Genomic DNA, 17,192 nt, shown 5'->3' on the forward strand with positions numbered 1-17,192 from the left:
GGGATTACAGGCATGCAAATTATTTATTATTGAGTTTTATCTTAACTTTTTTGTTTTTGCTGACACTCAATTCAAAACAAATATGGCTCACCATTTTATTTTCTATACAGAGGCATCATATGCAGTCCTAGAAAGCAGCAGCACACTATCATAAGCACCTTAACAACATGAATTTTAAAAATGAATTGACTTTCCTTTTAATCCAGGAAAACACGTCCCAATGATACTAGTCAGAAAGGTGGACAAAGGTTAATGTGCAACATGTTCATTGCACTGACTTTAAAATAGAAAATAAAAAAAGAAACACATGTCTAAACATAAAGGAATGACTTTTAAAATGACATATTATGCAGCCATTAAAATGAGATTTTCAGAAAGTATTTCATGACATGAAAAATATTTAATACAAGGAAAAAATAAAAACCACATTCTGTATTTCTCAGCAATGAGCATATGCCACACTATGATCAGGAAAAAAGAAGAAGAAGAAAGGAAGGAAGGAAGGAAGAAAAGAGCTATGATCCTGTCCCTTCACTACTGTGTCCTTAAAAAGTGGGATGCATCTGCTCTAGTGTCTGATGAAGCTCCACTTCTGACATGAAAGGCAATTGCTTCGGTAGTGACATAAAAACAGACACATAGATTAATGTTACAGAATAGAAGACACAGACCAACCTACATATCTAAAGTCGTCTGATCCTTCACAAAGGTGCCAAAACCATACACTAGAGAAAACACAGCCTTTTAAACAAAGGGTGCTGGCAAAACTGATTATCCATATGTAGAAGAATAAAACTAGATCCTTATCTGTCACCTGCACAAAAATCAACTCAAAATGGATCAAAGACCTCGGAACTAGACCAGAAATGATGCAATTCCTAGAAGAAAACACAGGTCCAGCACTCCAGTGTTTAGGCACAGGCAATGACTTTCTTAATAGGAGCCCTAAAATTCATGAAACAATGCCAAGATTTAATAAATGGGAGCTTCTGCACAGCAAAGGAAACAATTAGGAATCTGAAGAGAGAACCCACAGAATGGGGAAAAAATTTTTTGCTAGCTACTCTTCTGACAGAGGACTAATATCTAGGATATACAAAGAGCTCAAGAAATTTAACACCAAAAAAAATCAAGTAACCCAATTAGTGAATGGGCAAATGAATTAAACTGACATGTCTCAGAAGAAATTACAAATGGCCAACAAAGTGGAAGAAATGTTTAATGTCATTAGCAATTAGGGAAATGCAAATCACAACTACACTGAGATTTCATCTCATATCAGTCACAATGGCATTCATCAGGAATACAAATAAATGCTGGAGAGGATGTGGAGAAAAAGGAACACTTTTACACTGTTGGTGGGACTGTAAATTAGTACAACCACTATGGAAATCAGTATGGAGGCCCTCAAAAGACTAGGCTATACCACTTCTCAGTGTTTACCCTGAAGTGTTAAAGTCATCTTACTACCATGATAGCGTGCATATGCATGTTTAATAGCAGCACAACTCACAATAGTCAAACCATGGAACCAGTATAGGCGTCCATTAATGGATGGGTGGATAAAGAAGATGTGGTATATATACACAATGAAGTTTTTTTCAGCCATAAAGAAAAACGAAATTATGGAATTTGCAGAAAATTGGATGAAACTAGATCCCATCATGTTAAGTGAAATAAGTCAAACTCAGAAGGTTAAGGGTCACATGTTTTCTCTCATATGCAGAAGCTAGAGAGGAAAAAGGAAAACAAAAGGTGGGGAGAGATCTAAAAAGCAAAGGGAGATCAGTAGAGGAAAGGGACTAAGAGGTGGGAGGTGGAGGGAGGGGAGAAGTGCTGGGGAGAGATATTGGCCAAATTATATTGTTATATTGTGTGCATGTATGAATAGGTAACAACAGATCCCATGAACTGTACAACTATAATGCACCAATAAAAAATGTGGTAGAAAAAAAAAAGAAAGGCAATTATTTCAAGTTGCTGAGCACCATGATGGATTAAAGAGTTGGATCAGAGGATGAACAAGTTTTCTCCTAAAGATTGAGATTCCGCCAACTGGGGGAATTTTCTTTAGCTCTGTAGAATCCACAGTAAGAATTCGGTCAGTTCAGGGCAAAGGGCGGTAATAAGGTTTTCTCTACACATTCTCTTACACTGGAAGAACCTGGGAAATGCTTGCATTTTTCTTGTGTTTATTTATCATGGAGTGAATTCTGTTCTTTCTTTTGTCCCTTTCTCTTTTAAGAGCTATATATGGGGCTGGGGATGTGGCTCAAGTGGTAACTCGCTTGCCTGGCATGTATGGGGTGCTGGGTTCAATCCTCAGCACCACATAAAAATAAAATAAAGATGTTGTGTCCACCGAAAACTGAAAAATAAATATTAAAAAAATTCTCTCTCTCTCTTTAAAAAGACAAAAAAGAGCTGTATATGATAACTTGACAGCAGACCAGAGCTACTCAGCTACTCACTGTCTCGGAGCCACAAGCTAGTAGCCTGATTTAGGGCAGTTCTTTGATATGTAACTTGTCTTTCTGTTTAAATTTCAAGAATGTGAAAATGACCTTGGTTGACTTTCAGCTAGGTCTGTGGTATTTCCCTGTTAACGGTTTTTCATGGCGGTCTTGCCAGTCACAGAGGTCATTGGTTTGGAATTGACCAGGCTTTGAACAAGAAGCACTTGTGATGAAAACAGGCAATAGGATCCCAGACACTATGACCATATTAAGTTAAAACGTTTATTCTTAAGGTATCATGCATCTTCTAAGAGAAAATAAAACACGTAAAAAAGGGCTCAATGGTTTTTGTTGTTGTCTTTGGAGAAAGCTGCGTTAGAAGGTTCTGCAGTACAGATTTCTGGGGTCTGGAAGTCAACAGAGGGAGGATCCTGAGCTGCAGAAACTGGTCACCCACTCCCAATACAGATTTCTTCCCTCCCCTTCTCCAGGCCTGTGGGTGGCGGCCACCTTGAAGCTGCCACCTGCTCAGCGTTCAAGGTCACAGCTCTCAGGCTGGTGTGGACTGCAGGATCATTCTGACACTAGGGGGCGCCATCTTCTCACGTTGTAAACAGCCTCTGGCGTCGGAATCAATTTCTTTCTAGAGCTTTCTGTGTCCAACTGTGGTGTCCGGCTCACATTTGTAAGTAAGCATCAGCATTGTGAGATCCACAAACAAAAGGGGTCCCTGAGAATGGCTGATAACCCGGGCTCTTAATGTTCTGCGACCCAGATGGCTACAGTTTCTTGTCCCCCGACCCCTGACATCCTCCTCCAGTGTTCTTTGGGCTGCAGAGCCCTCCAGCTTGGCCCTCATTAAACTTCTCACAGCAACCCAGGTTTTGCTTCACGGGCTGCTCTTTTGGCTTCCACAGAAAAGTGCTGCTGGGCTGTAGGGATCTATGACTTCCTTATCGATTTTTTTTTTGGGGGGGGAGGCGGTTGGGACAGTTTAGGGGAAAGTTATGCAGTTGAACTTGCATGCCCTATTCTGGAGGTCTGTAATGATAAATAGTAGAACCTCACTGATTGCAATCAACACAGGGATTGTAAATGGAGAAGCATCGACTGTAGTAAACAGAACCTTTTGGGTGCCTTTGATGCCCTGAAGCATTCTGCAGTTCCAGTTGTGCTTACATCTGTTTGGTGGCCCTGCCTGGGACTCAGGGTCTGAGGAGACCTGTCACTGCTGTCTGGTGGTTATCCCATTGTTCCTGCAGAGACCGCATCAGGCTGCGCAGCCCCTCACCCTGCCCCTCACTACCAGTGCACCTTGCCAGTCAGATGATCTCTGTGCCTCCGTGTCCTTCTGTGGGGAAGGGACGTAGGAACATAGGTGGCATGTGAGCTAAAGCCTGTAATTGTCTTTTGCACTGTGCTGGCTGGGAGTCAACCCATGAGAAACTTGAGTGCTACCGTCATCCTCAACATGCCGTCCCTCTATATGTTGTCTGTCTGCAGAGGCGAAATGAGCATGAACATGGTGAATTTCCTCACTAAAGTCTTCTTTCCTCTCCTTCCTGGGTTGTGACTTAGAAAGTACAACAGAGCATTATCATATCTTCTGAAAGCCAGGAAGTGGTTACTTGTCAACACCAGCCCGGTTTTAGAGGCACCGGATCCCTGGGAACCACAGCTAGGTGAGTCAGAAGTGGGTCTGAGAGTTTCCAAGCCAAGTCAGTCTTCTGGTTTCAGAACCATCAGCAGTCAGGACACACTGTCAAACAAGCATTGAACACCATTTACTTAAAAATAAAAAATGAAGTATTCATGTTTGGTAAATAAAACATGAGAACTGCTGAGGCTTTGTAGGAGTTTAGTGTGAAACACGAAGTTATATGGTTAAAAAAAAAGGAAATTACACATTTTATTCCTGTATACAAATATTTAGTTGTAGGAAAAGTGAAAGTAAAAGTCAGGGCAAAGAACACATTCAGACACTGGGGCAACCTCCCAGATGGTGGGACAGAGCGTGGTGCAGCTCGATGTCAAAATGTCCCCAGGTAGTGATAGAATCTTCTAGCATCCCACAGTGAGCTGTACCACCCAAGAAATTGTTGACAAGACACTCTTTGGCAGAGCGATCATTTTAAATTTTTGTTTGTAAAGAAGAGCACAGGGAATGCTTGCTCTGAGATTTCCAGGAAATGAGGTTGGAGCTCTGTGGGGCCATACAGTTTAGCACAGGATGATGGAGAAAGAGCAGGGAGCAATGGGGTTCCTGATGGCCCCGCGGAGCCCAGATGCTGGGAACAGCATGGACCAGGCAACTGGAGAAGAAATGAGGTTTTTCTCTACCCCAGAGTTTAAAGGCGGCCATGGTTCTGTAGCAGATGCATTCGTGTGACCTTGCAGATGGCCCTTTGACCTGAACGTGTATAGAATGCCCATGCTTTTTATCCTGCTGAGCACCTCCTGGGGGGAGACAGAGCTGGTAACATATTTTTGTAGGGTTTTGATTCTATGGGTAGAATTGCAAGGCTGGATCAAAGCACTATCTATTTTGAGTTTTTAAGCAATAAGGGGGTTATTACTGGGCTTTTTTTGTGGAGACCAAGGCCAAATTTGTAGGAAAACAGAGTAATTTGGACCATTTATATCGCATGGCTTGAAATAGGAACAGAGGTCCGTCCCCCAATTCATTCCTTCATTCCTTGGTGCAGGTATGAATCATCCAACAGACATTCACTGTGGGTTAGAGGTCATGCTGGATACTTTGGGGAACAAGAAGGCAACTGAGACCCACCATGCCTTCAAGCAGGGGCCCCTAGTTTCCTAATTAGTTTAACTTAAAAAAAATCACCTTTCCCTTTAAAATGGAGAGAAATTAGTCTAACATCAAATGAACCGTACATAATGTTATAAGCTCTCAGTTTTCTTGAATATATCTTTAAATTTTTAAGGAATTCCTTCAACACAGAAGCCCCAAACATACCACAACTCCTGTCATATCTTGGCAATTAATTGAAGCCATGAGAGAGAAATGATAAAAATAAGTCATTCCAGGTGGCTGAGCATTATGGTATAGTTCTCAAAATGGTTGTTCATGAGAAAGGAAGTTGGATTGGGCAGTCTCAGCCACATGGGAAGCTGAGGCAGGAGGATCCCAAGTTTGAGGATAGCAAGACCCTCAGCAACCTAGAGAGAGCCTGTCTCAAAAAATAAAAAGGCCTGGGGATAGAGATCAGTGATAAAGCCCCCCTGGGTTCCATTCCTACAATCCCCAGATCCCCCCAAATATGAAGTTGGTACCATCTCTCCAGCACTGGATCAAATTGGTTCACTTGGGACAGTGAGAAGAGAGCCAGTATTCTTTCTTCCCGTGATTTGTGATAGTCACGCTCACCCTGGAATCAACAGAGTTTATGTAATCCAGATTTGCTGATGTTCTCGAGGCCTAGATGTTATTTGTGTTCTGATCCCATTTCCTGAGAATAGCCTAGAAATAGTCTTTCAAGGTGGTCGTCAATCCTGGCAACTGATCGAAATCAAGGGTGGAACTTGAAAAACTACAGATGTCTACTAAGACATGAATTAGAACCTACCATGCACATTTTAGTTTTAATTAATTATTGACTTTGTTCAAGGATTGGCTAGGAATTCAATAAATCATAGTATGTCTATGATGAAATATTATGCCTCTGCCCTTTTGATCTGAGAAAATATTCATAATCCACTGCTAAGTTAAAAAGAAAGAAAGAAAGAAAAACCAAGATCAAGAAAGAGTAGTCAGTTTATAATCTGGTGACATTTTTGTTCGATAATCAGTTATTTATATGCATCATACAGAGGGGCAGAGGGAACCTCAGAAACTCTCTATCAGCAGTGGTGGTGTCTGAGTGGTGATTTCTATTTGTCTTTTCCTTGGTGCTTTTCTGTGCTTCTAGTTCAAATCTCAGTGCTTTTGTACAGGAGAAGAATTCTGTCAATAAATGGTAAGTATTTCCTCTTCAGGAACAACAAGGGGAAGAGGAGCAAAGAAATGAGGTACACATGGCTGATTCATTCATTCATTCCAATTTTTATTCAGCCTTAAAATCTTTGTCATTAATTTTATGTAGTCTTTTCTTCTACTTTTCCAGGAAAAAACATCTTGCGTACTGCCGTGAGCTCATCACTGATGTGTTAGGCACCGGCCGTAGAATCGGTTTTCTCAAGTCCAATGCTGCGTTCTTCTGCTGCAGCTCACCGAGGGGCCTTGAGGTGTTTGGTATACGTGTTCCCTTCCCAGAGGTTCCAGTCCGGGCACTTCTGGGTGGGGCCTGGGAATTTCCTATTTTAAACAAGTGACCCCGTGACTCTGACATAGTAGCTGGCACAGTTCTCTGAGAACCTGTGAGGAGTGTGTCCTTGGGCTTTAGTTGCTGCAAGCTCTTGAACACTGATGCAATGTGAGCTCTAGTTTGTTGTTGCATCATGAAGTCTCAACTAAGTTCCCCCAGAATGTCCCCGGACCCACGCTCCTTAGCTGCCCTGGCTTGTTTTAGAATGTGATGTTTAAGTGGGGAGACAACCAAAATATGCTCATCATCCTGGAAAGGTGGCATAAAGATGGCAAACCTTCCTTCTTTCCTTAAGTCAAAAAACAGTAGCCCAGGAAGTAATAATCCTTCTAACAGCAACCGCCACTTATTAAACATTGGGGTAAGCCCTTTAGATTCACTCATTTAATTCTCTCAAAACCCTTAGGTCAGCTAGGCACTGTGGTGCATGCCTGTAATCCCACCGACTGGGGAGGCTGAGGCAGGAGGATCACAAGTTTGAGGACAGGCTCGACAACTTAGCAAGGGCTTAAGCAACCCAGTGAGACCCTGTCTCTAAATAAAATATTAAAAAGGGCTGGGGATATGACTCGGTGGTTGAGCGAGAGTCCCTGCGTTCAATTCCTAGTACCAAACCCAAAAACAAATGGCAAAATAACCAACACACACACACAACCGCCCCCCCCCCTTAGGTCAACTGTAGATAGAATCATCCCTATTTTACAGATGAGGAAACCGAGGCTTAATAGACCTGCCCCAGATTACATGGCCTGCCAGTTGGCTTGTACCCAAAGACTTGGGCTCCACTGTATTACCCAATCCCACTCTACCAGTGGCCAAGGTGCAACCTCTGGCTTGTGAGGCTGCCCTCACCTCAGGGCCCGAGAATATTGATCAGGGCCAGGTAGCTTTCTGTTCAGCTGCCACTGCTGATTTCCTGGTATGAAATTATTATTTAACTTCAACCTTCTAAAACTGTGCCCTTCATGGTCCCAGCTCACACAAAGTTAAAAAACACTTGCTAGAATGCATAAAACACAGCCAGCAGCGTATTTCCAAATCACGTTGGAAGCCAGGCAGCGTTCCCTTGAAATACCCGTCCCGGGGGCAAAGCAGTTAAGAAGGAGGGTTTCCACCCGAGCCTGTGGCCTGCGATGTGCGTTGAGCTGAGGGAGCCTGGGGATTTGGAGAGACCAGGGCCCTGCAGCTAGGACCTTGGAGTGGGGGTCAGCAGCGGGAGGGCCTCTGCAAACTAGGAGAGTGGCAACAGTGCATGGAAATTTATTACAGGTTTTGCTTGTGGATAAAACGCTCTTTGGGAGGAAAACATCTCTTCCATTCACCGCAGGCAGGTTTTGTCACTCTTTTTTTTTTTTTTTTTTGGAGGTGGGTGGCGCGGTGGCCCTGAGGGCTTGAGCCCAGGAACTTGTGCCTGGCTCTGCCACAGAGCTATATCTCTAGCCCCTAGTCACTCTTTTAAATATATTTCAATGTATCATTTTAATTTTAATTTTGTATTTTATTGAGCTATAATTCACATACCATAGCATTCATATTAATTTAAAATTTGTGGTGTGTGGTTCTGGGAATTGAACCCAGGGCCTCCAGTATGCTAGGCAAGGCTGCTACCACACTGGTACGTTGCTAACCTACATGACCCTTTAAAGTATGAGTATCGCACATCTTTTATTTGATTTATAAAATTTGTATTTGATATTTTTCCACTCAGAATTCAGTATTTCTTATTTAAATTTCCACCAGCTTTTGCTAATATTGAGATATAANGCTAACCTACATTGACCCTTTAAAGTATACGTTTCAGTGCCTTTTTTTTTTTTTTTTTTGTATATTCACAGCCATAGTAAATAATTCTAGAATATTTCCATAGCCCCCCCAAAACAGCATCCCCATCCCCTGGTAAATTCTGAAGATTTTTAATGGTCGTATTTCTTCTCTTCAATCACATTATGAGAGGCCACTGGAACTCATTACTCTTCCTGGAACACAGTAGGTACTTAGGAAATATTATAAAATCCAAGCTCTCAACCTTGGATCTTTCATTCATTCATTCATGTAGTGGGGAGTGGTACAGGGATGGAACCCAGGGGCAGTTGACCACTGAGCCACATCCGCAGCCCTATCTTGTATTTTATTGAGAGACAGGGTCTCACTGAGTTGCTTAGTGCCTCACTTTTTGCTGAGGCTGGCTTTGAACTTGTGATCCTCCTGCCTCAGCCTCCCAAGCCGCTGGGATTACAGTCGTGTGCCACAGTGCCTGGCTGGATTTTTCATTCTTTTTCTGGTTTTTATGATAATTTAAACATTAAATGACTAGAGGAGGAAAACACTCATCTGTTTTTTCCCCTCTTTCCTGCTACTTAGGAAGGCCTGAACTCAAAGGTCTCATGTCCACCGGGTAAATGTTTTATTGGCTTTTCTTTTAATTCAGTTTGATTTAGGAAAAGACAAAGACATCTTGAATCATAACACAAACAATGATAGTAATATGTCATAGTTCTCTAGCTCATAAAAATACAGGGAGGAAATTAACAGCTTAGACCTTGGGAAAGAAGGAAAACTGGAAGTCTGATGTGCCTGGGTCTGAATTGTTGTTTACAGAATGGAAAGCAGGTCACGCATAGGCTGGGACATGGCCTCTGTCATGCCTGAGAATCTGCAAACTCAATTCCTTTGCACTGGCAGAACATGAAGGCTAAAGATTATCTTCTAATCCTGTGGCATATTTTAAATCCGTGGAATGGGCTTTGATGCTCAGAAATTTCCACTTAAAATCACATACTCTTTTGGGGGTACAAATACTTTGGTTACTGTAGCAGGATGAATGGGAAGATGTACTAGAACAAATGCTACAGTTACTGCACATGAAGACAGGGCTGCCTCTGTCCTGCTGTGGCCACAGCCTCCTCTGCTCCAAGTCCCAAATCTTCTGAAATTCAAACAGTTCATGTGGCATCTTTTCTGTCTGATAGACAAGAGGATAAGAACCTATGCTTTGCAGAAAAGTAAAAAACTCACATGTCCATTATGGATAAATAAATTATAAAAAGTGTCATATCCATGCAATGAAATATTACATGGCCATGAAAAGTAGGGGATTATTAATGCATGCTGTCACACAGATGTACTTTGGAAAGATGATCCTGAGGAAAAGAAGCCAGACAAAAGGCCTCATGTTGTATGATTTCATTTTTCTGACATGTCCACAAATAGATAAATTCACAGAGGATGATCAGAGGTTGCTGGTGGGAGGGAAGTGGGGAATGATCAAATTAATTAAATTAATTCCAGAAATTTTCTTTTTGAGGTGATGAAAAATTTCTGGAATTAATGGTGACAGTTGCCTAATTTTGTGACTATACTATAAGACACTCAATTGTGTACTTTCACATGGTGAATCTGAAATATAAATGGTATCATTTTTTTTTAAAGTGAGAAGAAAAAAATAAGAGGAAGAAATCTTACTTTATTCAGTTGGTGCCTGTGCCACAGCTGGTTTGGCGTCTTCTTTGGCGAAGGAGGCGTTGCTGGGGTGAGACCACTCCTGTCCTCCCGGCTGCTGACTCCTGGCCCAGGCCTTAGCACTCCTGCCTGGGAGGACTCTTGCCTGGATTCTAGCCCAACTCTCTCATTTGTCAGGGGTGCCGACTGGTCCCAGGCAGCAGAAGTGACGTGGTCGGAGTTGCCTGCTTGGTGGCCGAGCTGGTGGAAAACCCAATACTTTTTTCCTGGTCCTTTATTGCCATGTTTTCCTCCCTCTCTGTTCTCTGCTTCCACACGAGTCTACACTCCACAGACCTGGTCTTCCTGAAGCACAGATCTGTCACTGTCCTGTTAACCAACCACCCAACCCCAGTGGCTCCCTGTTGCCCTCTAAACTCCTAACCAGTTGCCCTCCCTGGCTCCACACGTGGGTGCTGTCCAATGTCACCCTCACGCTCACATTTTGTCAGTAAACTTTGCATGTGTTTATGCCTTCATTCCTCAGCCAAATTCCAAGTTTCTCGAGGACCCAGCTCATGTCCTAAATGTCTCTGACCTCCTGGTACAGGAGACCTTGGATCTGGTGGGGATCTGGAAATATCTGTATAAGAGTTGAGTCCATTCAAGACCCTGGCTAACCTTAGTCCAGATAAACCCAAGAAGATCTTAGAGGAATTCTGGCAAAGATTGTGCTTCATCTCTTCTGCTGGAAGACAAAGACCAGGTTTGACTGTTGGGCCTAATCTGGACAATGAGATTCTAGAAAATGCTCATGAGACTGAATTTTGTCTCAAAAATGGCCAAACACACTGCTGACTTTATAACAGAGAGAGGAAGAGAGAGAGAAAGCTAAGCATTAATTTTGAAATAACCTTTTATTATAGAAGTAATTTGTGTTCATTATAGATTCGGAAATTTCTGAGAAAGTTCCAGGAATATAAAGAAGAAAATAAAATAAAAACTCCTGTAATTCTAGACTCTAGGACAAGTCTGTTGATAATCTGTGGGTTGTACAGCCATTTTTCTATGCCCCACATACACATTGTTTCTAACAAGGAATCCTACTCTGTATAGTGCTTTGTAACCTGCTTTTAAATTCAATGAAAATTGAATGGCACAACATTAAGTGGAAGGAATTTCATTGCCGTCAACTCCAGTGATTCATTCTGACAACACAGGGAAAGAGCAGTTCAACCTTTGTTTTCTTGGTGCTGGAAAAGGTACAACAGACAAGGTAAGAAGAATTTGGAGAAGCCAGGGACATGACTTCCTAGCTACCAGCCATGGGTGGAGCATGGCTGTGTGACCGCCTCAACTCTCAGAGTGTTGTCAACGGAACATGTGCTCATCAAGGTCCTTTTGTAGAACTTGTTTTAAGTTTCTCCTGTCCCTTGTTTGTCCTTGGATATTTCAGAGCCCTCTAAATAAGAGGTCAGGGAATGAACTGCTCTGTTCCCTGGTTCATTGCCAGCACAGTGCCCGGAACGGAATTGACACCCAATAAATACTTGTTAATGAAAGAATGGATGAGATTTTTCAGAAACCATGCCCTTTATTATGGAAATCATTAGACCACATGATCTTCTTTTGGAAGCACAAAACAGGACTTCTATATTTAGGTTCTTGGAATTGGGATAATACAAGTAAGTGACATCATATAATGGAAAGTGTTTGCCCATCCTTAGGGTCCCCTTTGGGCCTTCCTGGGGCCCCATGAGTGAGTGTTATTAATTCCATCCTAGAGGTAAAGAGATGGCCAGGGTCCAAGGCTGGCCTTCCGATCCCAGGCTCCAGGTCCCTTCTGCTACACCTCACTGTCTTTCAGTTCCCTGTTTGGGAAAGTCACTGCACAACCCTTAAAGCTTTAAGCAAAAGTTCTCATACTTTGGTGTTCTCAAGAACTGCCCGGGGCTTAGAAATCTGCATTTTAAATAATTGTTAGGGGTTATTTGGATGCAAGTGGTCCAAAAACCACACTTAGAGGAACACTCCATTGAAATATATTAGATTCAGGGTTTTGTTGGGCAGAGGAGGAGGCCATGGTAGGCCCTTAGGATCTCCATCAAGCTCAGCTCTGTTTCCAAGGAGACTGGGAATAACAGCGCAGGAGTCATGGCCGTTCTGGGTGTAGGGTGTCAGAGCTTTACATACAGTTCTTCAGTTCTCTTAAGAGCCTGACAAGGTAGGCCCTGTTATTGCCTCCATTTTAAAAGAAGCTGAGTCTCAGGCAAGTATGTCTGGTTTATCTACAATGGGGCGGGAGGGGGAGGAATTGACAAGATCAATAAAATCCTGCTACTGCTAGCTTAGGAAAATCCAGATGTTTATTATTTTTATAATAACAGCTGGGGCAACTGGTAGGAGTCATTGGCTGAGGGGACAGTCATTCCTGCTTTGACTTCCTCATCCATGTCCTTCCCTAGAGCAGATTTGCTGTTAATGGTCGTGAAATCAGAAGACAAAACTGAACAATAAAATGGGTGACATTCACATCTCTTCTCCCCCTAGGTACATCCCTAGAACCAGCCCCCACCATGTTCTGCAACTAATGTAACTTTTACCACAAAATTGAGCTGTAATACCTCAACAATAAGAAAGGGACAGTCCCATTAAAAATGGGCAAAAGACCTGAATGTAGACCTCAGCAAAGAAAATGTGTGGATGTGGAGAAAGCATATAAAAAGACACTCAGCACGATCTGCTACTGGGGTACAAATAAAAATGGCAGTGAGGTACCACTATGTGCCTATCAGAATGGTCAAAATCCAAAATACAGGGAGTGTCAAAGGTTGGCAAGGATGCAGAGCAGCAGGACCTGCTGACGAGGATACCGAGAGTGCACAGACACCGGAAGACTGTCGGCTTCCTACAACTCCACATCGGCCTGCTGAATGATCCAACTCACACTCCTCAGCATTTCCCCAAAGGAATGAAACGTCCTTCCACACACAAAGACCTTTACATGGTGTTTTCACTTCATAATTGGCAAAACTTGGGTTCAGCCAATGTGTCTCTGAGAAGGCAGATAAAACTACTGTGGTGTATGTAAACAATGGAACAGTCTTCAGACTTGAAAAGAAATGGGCTACCCGGCCATGATAGCCATGGAAGAAACTCAAAGGGATCTTCTCCAGTGTAAGAAGCCAATCTGAAGAGCTATCCACGGCATTATTCATTATCCCAATGGTGTGATGTTCTAGAAAGGGTAAAACTATGGAGACAGAGAAAAGGTCACTGGTTTCCAGGGGTTTGTGGGGAGGGAGGGATAAATAGAGGACAAATAGAGGAGTTTTAGGGCAATGAAACTACTCTGTGTGGCCCTGTAATGGTGGATACGTGTCACTATGCATCTGTTAAAACCCTAGAGTGTCCACTACCAAAACTGAACCGTAGCATAAATTAGGGACTTTGGGTGACAATGATATGTCAATGTAGCTTCCTCAAGGATAACAAATGTACCATTGTGTGTGTGTGTGGCGGGAGGGAGATGTCAATAGTGGGGGAGGTCGGGCTTGGGTAGGGACAGGGATCATCTGGGAATGTTTCATACTTTCTGCCCAATTTTTCTGTGAACATAACACTATTCTAAAGTATAAAATTCCTAATAAAAATTAATGGAACTCTTTTTCCAGGGAATTGAAACACCGATGGCCTGAGGTTACTAAGAAATTATTTTTATTTAAAAATGTGATATTGATTTGTGGTTATTATTATCTTTTTTAAAGAGCTTGTACTTTCTGGTTTGTCTTGGACTTAGGTAATTTATGAGGTGAAGGAGTTTATTCAGCCCCCAGTTTCAGAGCAATCCAACAACATGGTACTGTAATCCACTTGGCTTCTGGTGAGGTGCTTTGACTCATGGTGGAAGTGGACAGGCAGACGTGTTCTGCAGAAGAGGCAGAGCACAAGGGTAGCCTTGCTTCATAACAACCCACTCTGTCTGTAATTCATTCAGTCCCTCGAGAGTGAGCACTCACTACTGAGAGGAAACCTAGGAGGAAGGCATTGATCCCTCTTAACAACCTAATCACCTCTGGAGGCCCCACCTGCCAGTATGTGGGGCCAGCATGCCATCAGTCACGGCCACAATGGGGTCATATTTCACCATGAGTTTAGGAGGGGACAAACAGTATCTAAAATCTAGCAGGTTAAATACCAAAACATACATGAGTAGAATACAATGAGGTTTTGAATTTGTTTTAAAATCACGCAGTGTGGCAAGAGGAAATAGATGAAATGGGCCAAAGGATGATAATTCCTGAAGCTGACTGATGAGCACACAGGGGTTATTATATTATTGCCTCTAGTTTTGTATATGTTTGAATATTTCTATAATAAAAAGTAAAAAAAAAATCACCTCATATCTAATCCTCAGTCTCATACACTCTCGGAGCGGATTTAAAAAGTTTATCTAAGGCACTTGAGGTTAATAACAGATTAGTAAATTATTGCTGGGAGAGAGAATTTAAATTTTTAAAATGGATCTTCAATGTCTTAATCCAAAGAAGTAAGTATTGTAGAAATTTCATGTGTAACCCAAATCCGAAAGGGGAAACATTTTGTATCAGTTTGAACTTTCCTGTTCCCCAATTTACCTATTAATAGAATTAGTCCTAACTCTTGATTCAGGGAGCAGTTTGATAATTATTACCTTGTTTTCTAATAATGTCTTATAATATTGTGTAACATTTAAAATGCCTTCAGTTGCAAAAATTCCTAGATACTCATTACTTTTCTGTAAATCAACAGGGTGTACCCAATCCATCCTGTTGGACATGGGAACAAACAGGACTTCCAAGAGGTTAATTGGATTTAGTTAATTAATTCTTGCACTTATCCATGTCTCCATACAAACGGGCAGCATGCATTGAGCATCTATTATATATCTGATAGTGTTCTGAGTTGATAATGATATGGAGATGCCTAAAATGGTACATTGACTTTGAGGGGTTCATACTCTGGGGGGAAGGACAGCCAGTGTACTACGTGAATAAATGTAAGAGGTTGAGAGCTTCACAGAAAGGACAAGACTCATGCTTGGCCATGCAAATAAGGAGAAGTTTATCACCCATCCAATTAACGTTGAATTAGAACCCAAACCCAGGGACCAGCGGTCTGTGTGCTATAGCACAATTTTTGTGTAGCAATTTCATTTCTCTTTTCTGATCTTAGATTCCGGTTTTCTTTGTTACTTAGAATTCTTGAAGGATTTTTCTTGAAGGCTTACATGGTACTGTTATGTTGCACAAAAGATAGTCGACCTCTTTGTTGGGGGATGGAGAAAGTGCTGGGCTGTGGTGCGGACAGAGGGAGGGCGGGTTGCTGGCCAGCTCATTGTTCCTGCTAATGATATTAGCCTAGGGGCATACCCATCCCTCCTCCCTCACCGATGACAGCTTCCTTGCACGGTGCTGGCTTTCCAGGTGACTGATGGCATGCAAAACTTCACTGTTTACCTGTTCCTGCAGCCATTACTCACCTCTTCCCACGCACCCCCACACTGGCACACAAAGCTGCAGAGTGGTTTTAAAAAATTTTTTTAAAAAAATCCTTCACCCAACCCCATTCTAAAATGTCAAGTACTTCAGTTTTGAGAAAAAAGAAAGCTGAAGAAACCATGACTCATGACAAGGCCGATAAACAAGATCTGAAGGTATGCCGGTGAGTCACGCGGCCAGCTCTGCCTCTGTGTTGCGGTGAGGGCCTGCGATGGAGGGAAGCATCAGGAGACCAGCCAGTAAAATTCCACTACTCTCTGAAGCCGAGTGGGTGGCTATTTAAAAATCCTGGGCTTTTTCCAGCCCGATCTAGCGGAGGACTCTGGGTACCCTCAGGTATGTTGATCTACATGGGAAACTAGGAAGAATGATTATTAATAACTGGGGAAAAAAAAACCCATGATTATTTTTCTTTGCCCAGTGCCATGCTGAACGAGCCCTGCGTGCTTCTGCAAGCCAGCAAGGCGGCTGAATTGTCTCGAACCGTATTGGGTTGCTAAGCAACAGAGCTGGCAGCATCCATCAAGCCCAGCAATGTCAGCGCCTGCGCGGGGCCTGCAGATCATACTTGCTCCCCTCCCCCGAGCCTCCCTTTGGACCACCACCACCCCCCAACCCCTCCACCCACCGCCATGAAAATGTTAATGTCCATCTCGGGGTCAGGAGCCGTGCCAGGTGATCCTGTGTATAAAACACCACAGTGCAGCGCACGAAGCACAAATATTGTTTTTGGTTGCAAGGCAGGGCATGTGACGTAGTTGAAAATACAGACCCATTTGTGCACACTCCTCTTATGAGGGGTGTAGGCACCATTTAAACGCCGGCACGTCCAATATCCCTTTCTAGTGCATTCTGGTGTATTTTGCCTTTAAATCATTTTCCCCCTCTCTGCCCATCCAGTACGTTATTTATGACCCGATCTGTCTGTCCCACGCTCCCCCTTTGTGCTGTGGTCTCCTGGGTGATGGAGTTATTGTTTGTGAACAGGGATGTGTGGACAAAAGGGAGCCTGTTTCTAGAGGTGAGAAGACTCTGTGGTTAGCGGCTGGAGATCGCTGTTTACAAGGCCGTTGACTGGCAGTTTTGATCCGGACGTGCCCATTTTGGGGGCAGGTCTCCACTAGGCTGTCTGTGCCTTTTACCTCCTGTCAAGAGGCAGCAGGCTGAGTGAGCTGGTAAAGAGCCGGAGGCAGTGTGATGGACAGGAAAGAGTATCACTTTTAGAGTTAGACAGACCTAGACCCAGATCCTTTGTCCTCTCTAAACCCACTCTGGCCTCTTGTCAACTTACTGTCTCCATTGCTGAAAGGGATGTTGTCTGAGTCCATTTCCTGTTGCTATAACAAAATACCTTAGATTGAGTAATTTATAAAGAATGGAGGTTTATTTAGCTGATAGTTTTCTGGAGGGTGGGAAGTCCAAGAGCAATGGCC

At 42.9% G+C, this 17,192-nt stretch overlaps 1 long non-coding RNA gene across 1 annotated transcript in view; it reads right to left on the bottom strand.

Annotated features, from left to right (window-relative positions):
* Positions 1 to 2,724: 2,724 nt before the first annotated feature.
* LOC125616947 overlaps positions 2,725 to 17,192 on the bottom strand; it is a 28,457-nt gene continuing 13,989 nt past the window's right edge. Inside the window, exons 2-3 of the long non-coding RNA XR_007347750.1 lie at positions 10,244 to 10,480; positions 2,725 to 4,215 (exon numbers count right to left, since the gene is read on the bottom strand). This is a non-coding gene — a long non-coding RNA (uncharacterized LOC125616947). The remainder of the gene's footprint in view (positions 4,216 to 10,243; positions 10,481 to 17,192) is intronic.

This window comes from Marmota marmota, unplaced genomic scaffold (assembly GCF_001458135.2).
Source record: "Marmota marmota marmota unplaced genomic scaffold, marMar, whole genome shotgun sequence".
In the NCBI taxonomy this organism is placed as follows: Eukaryota; Metazoa; Chordata; class Mammalia; order Rodentia; family Sciuridae; genus Marmota; species Marmota marmota.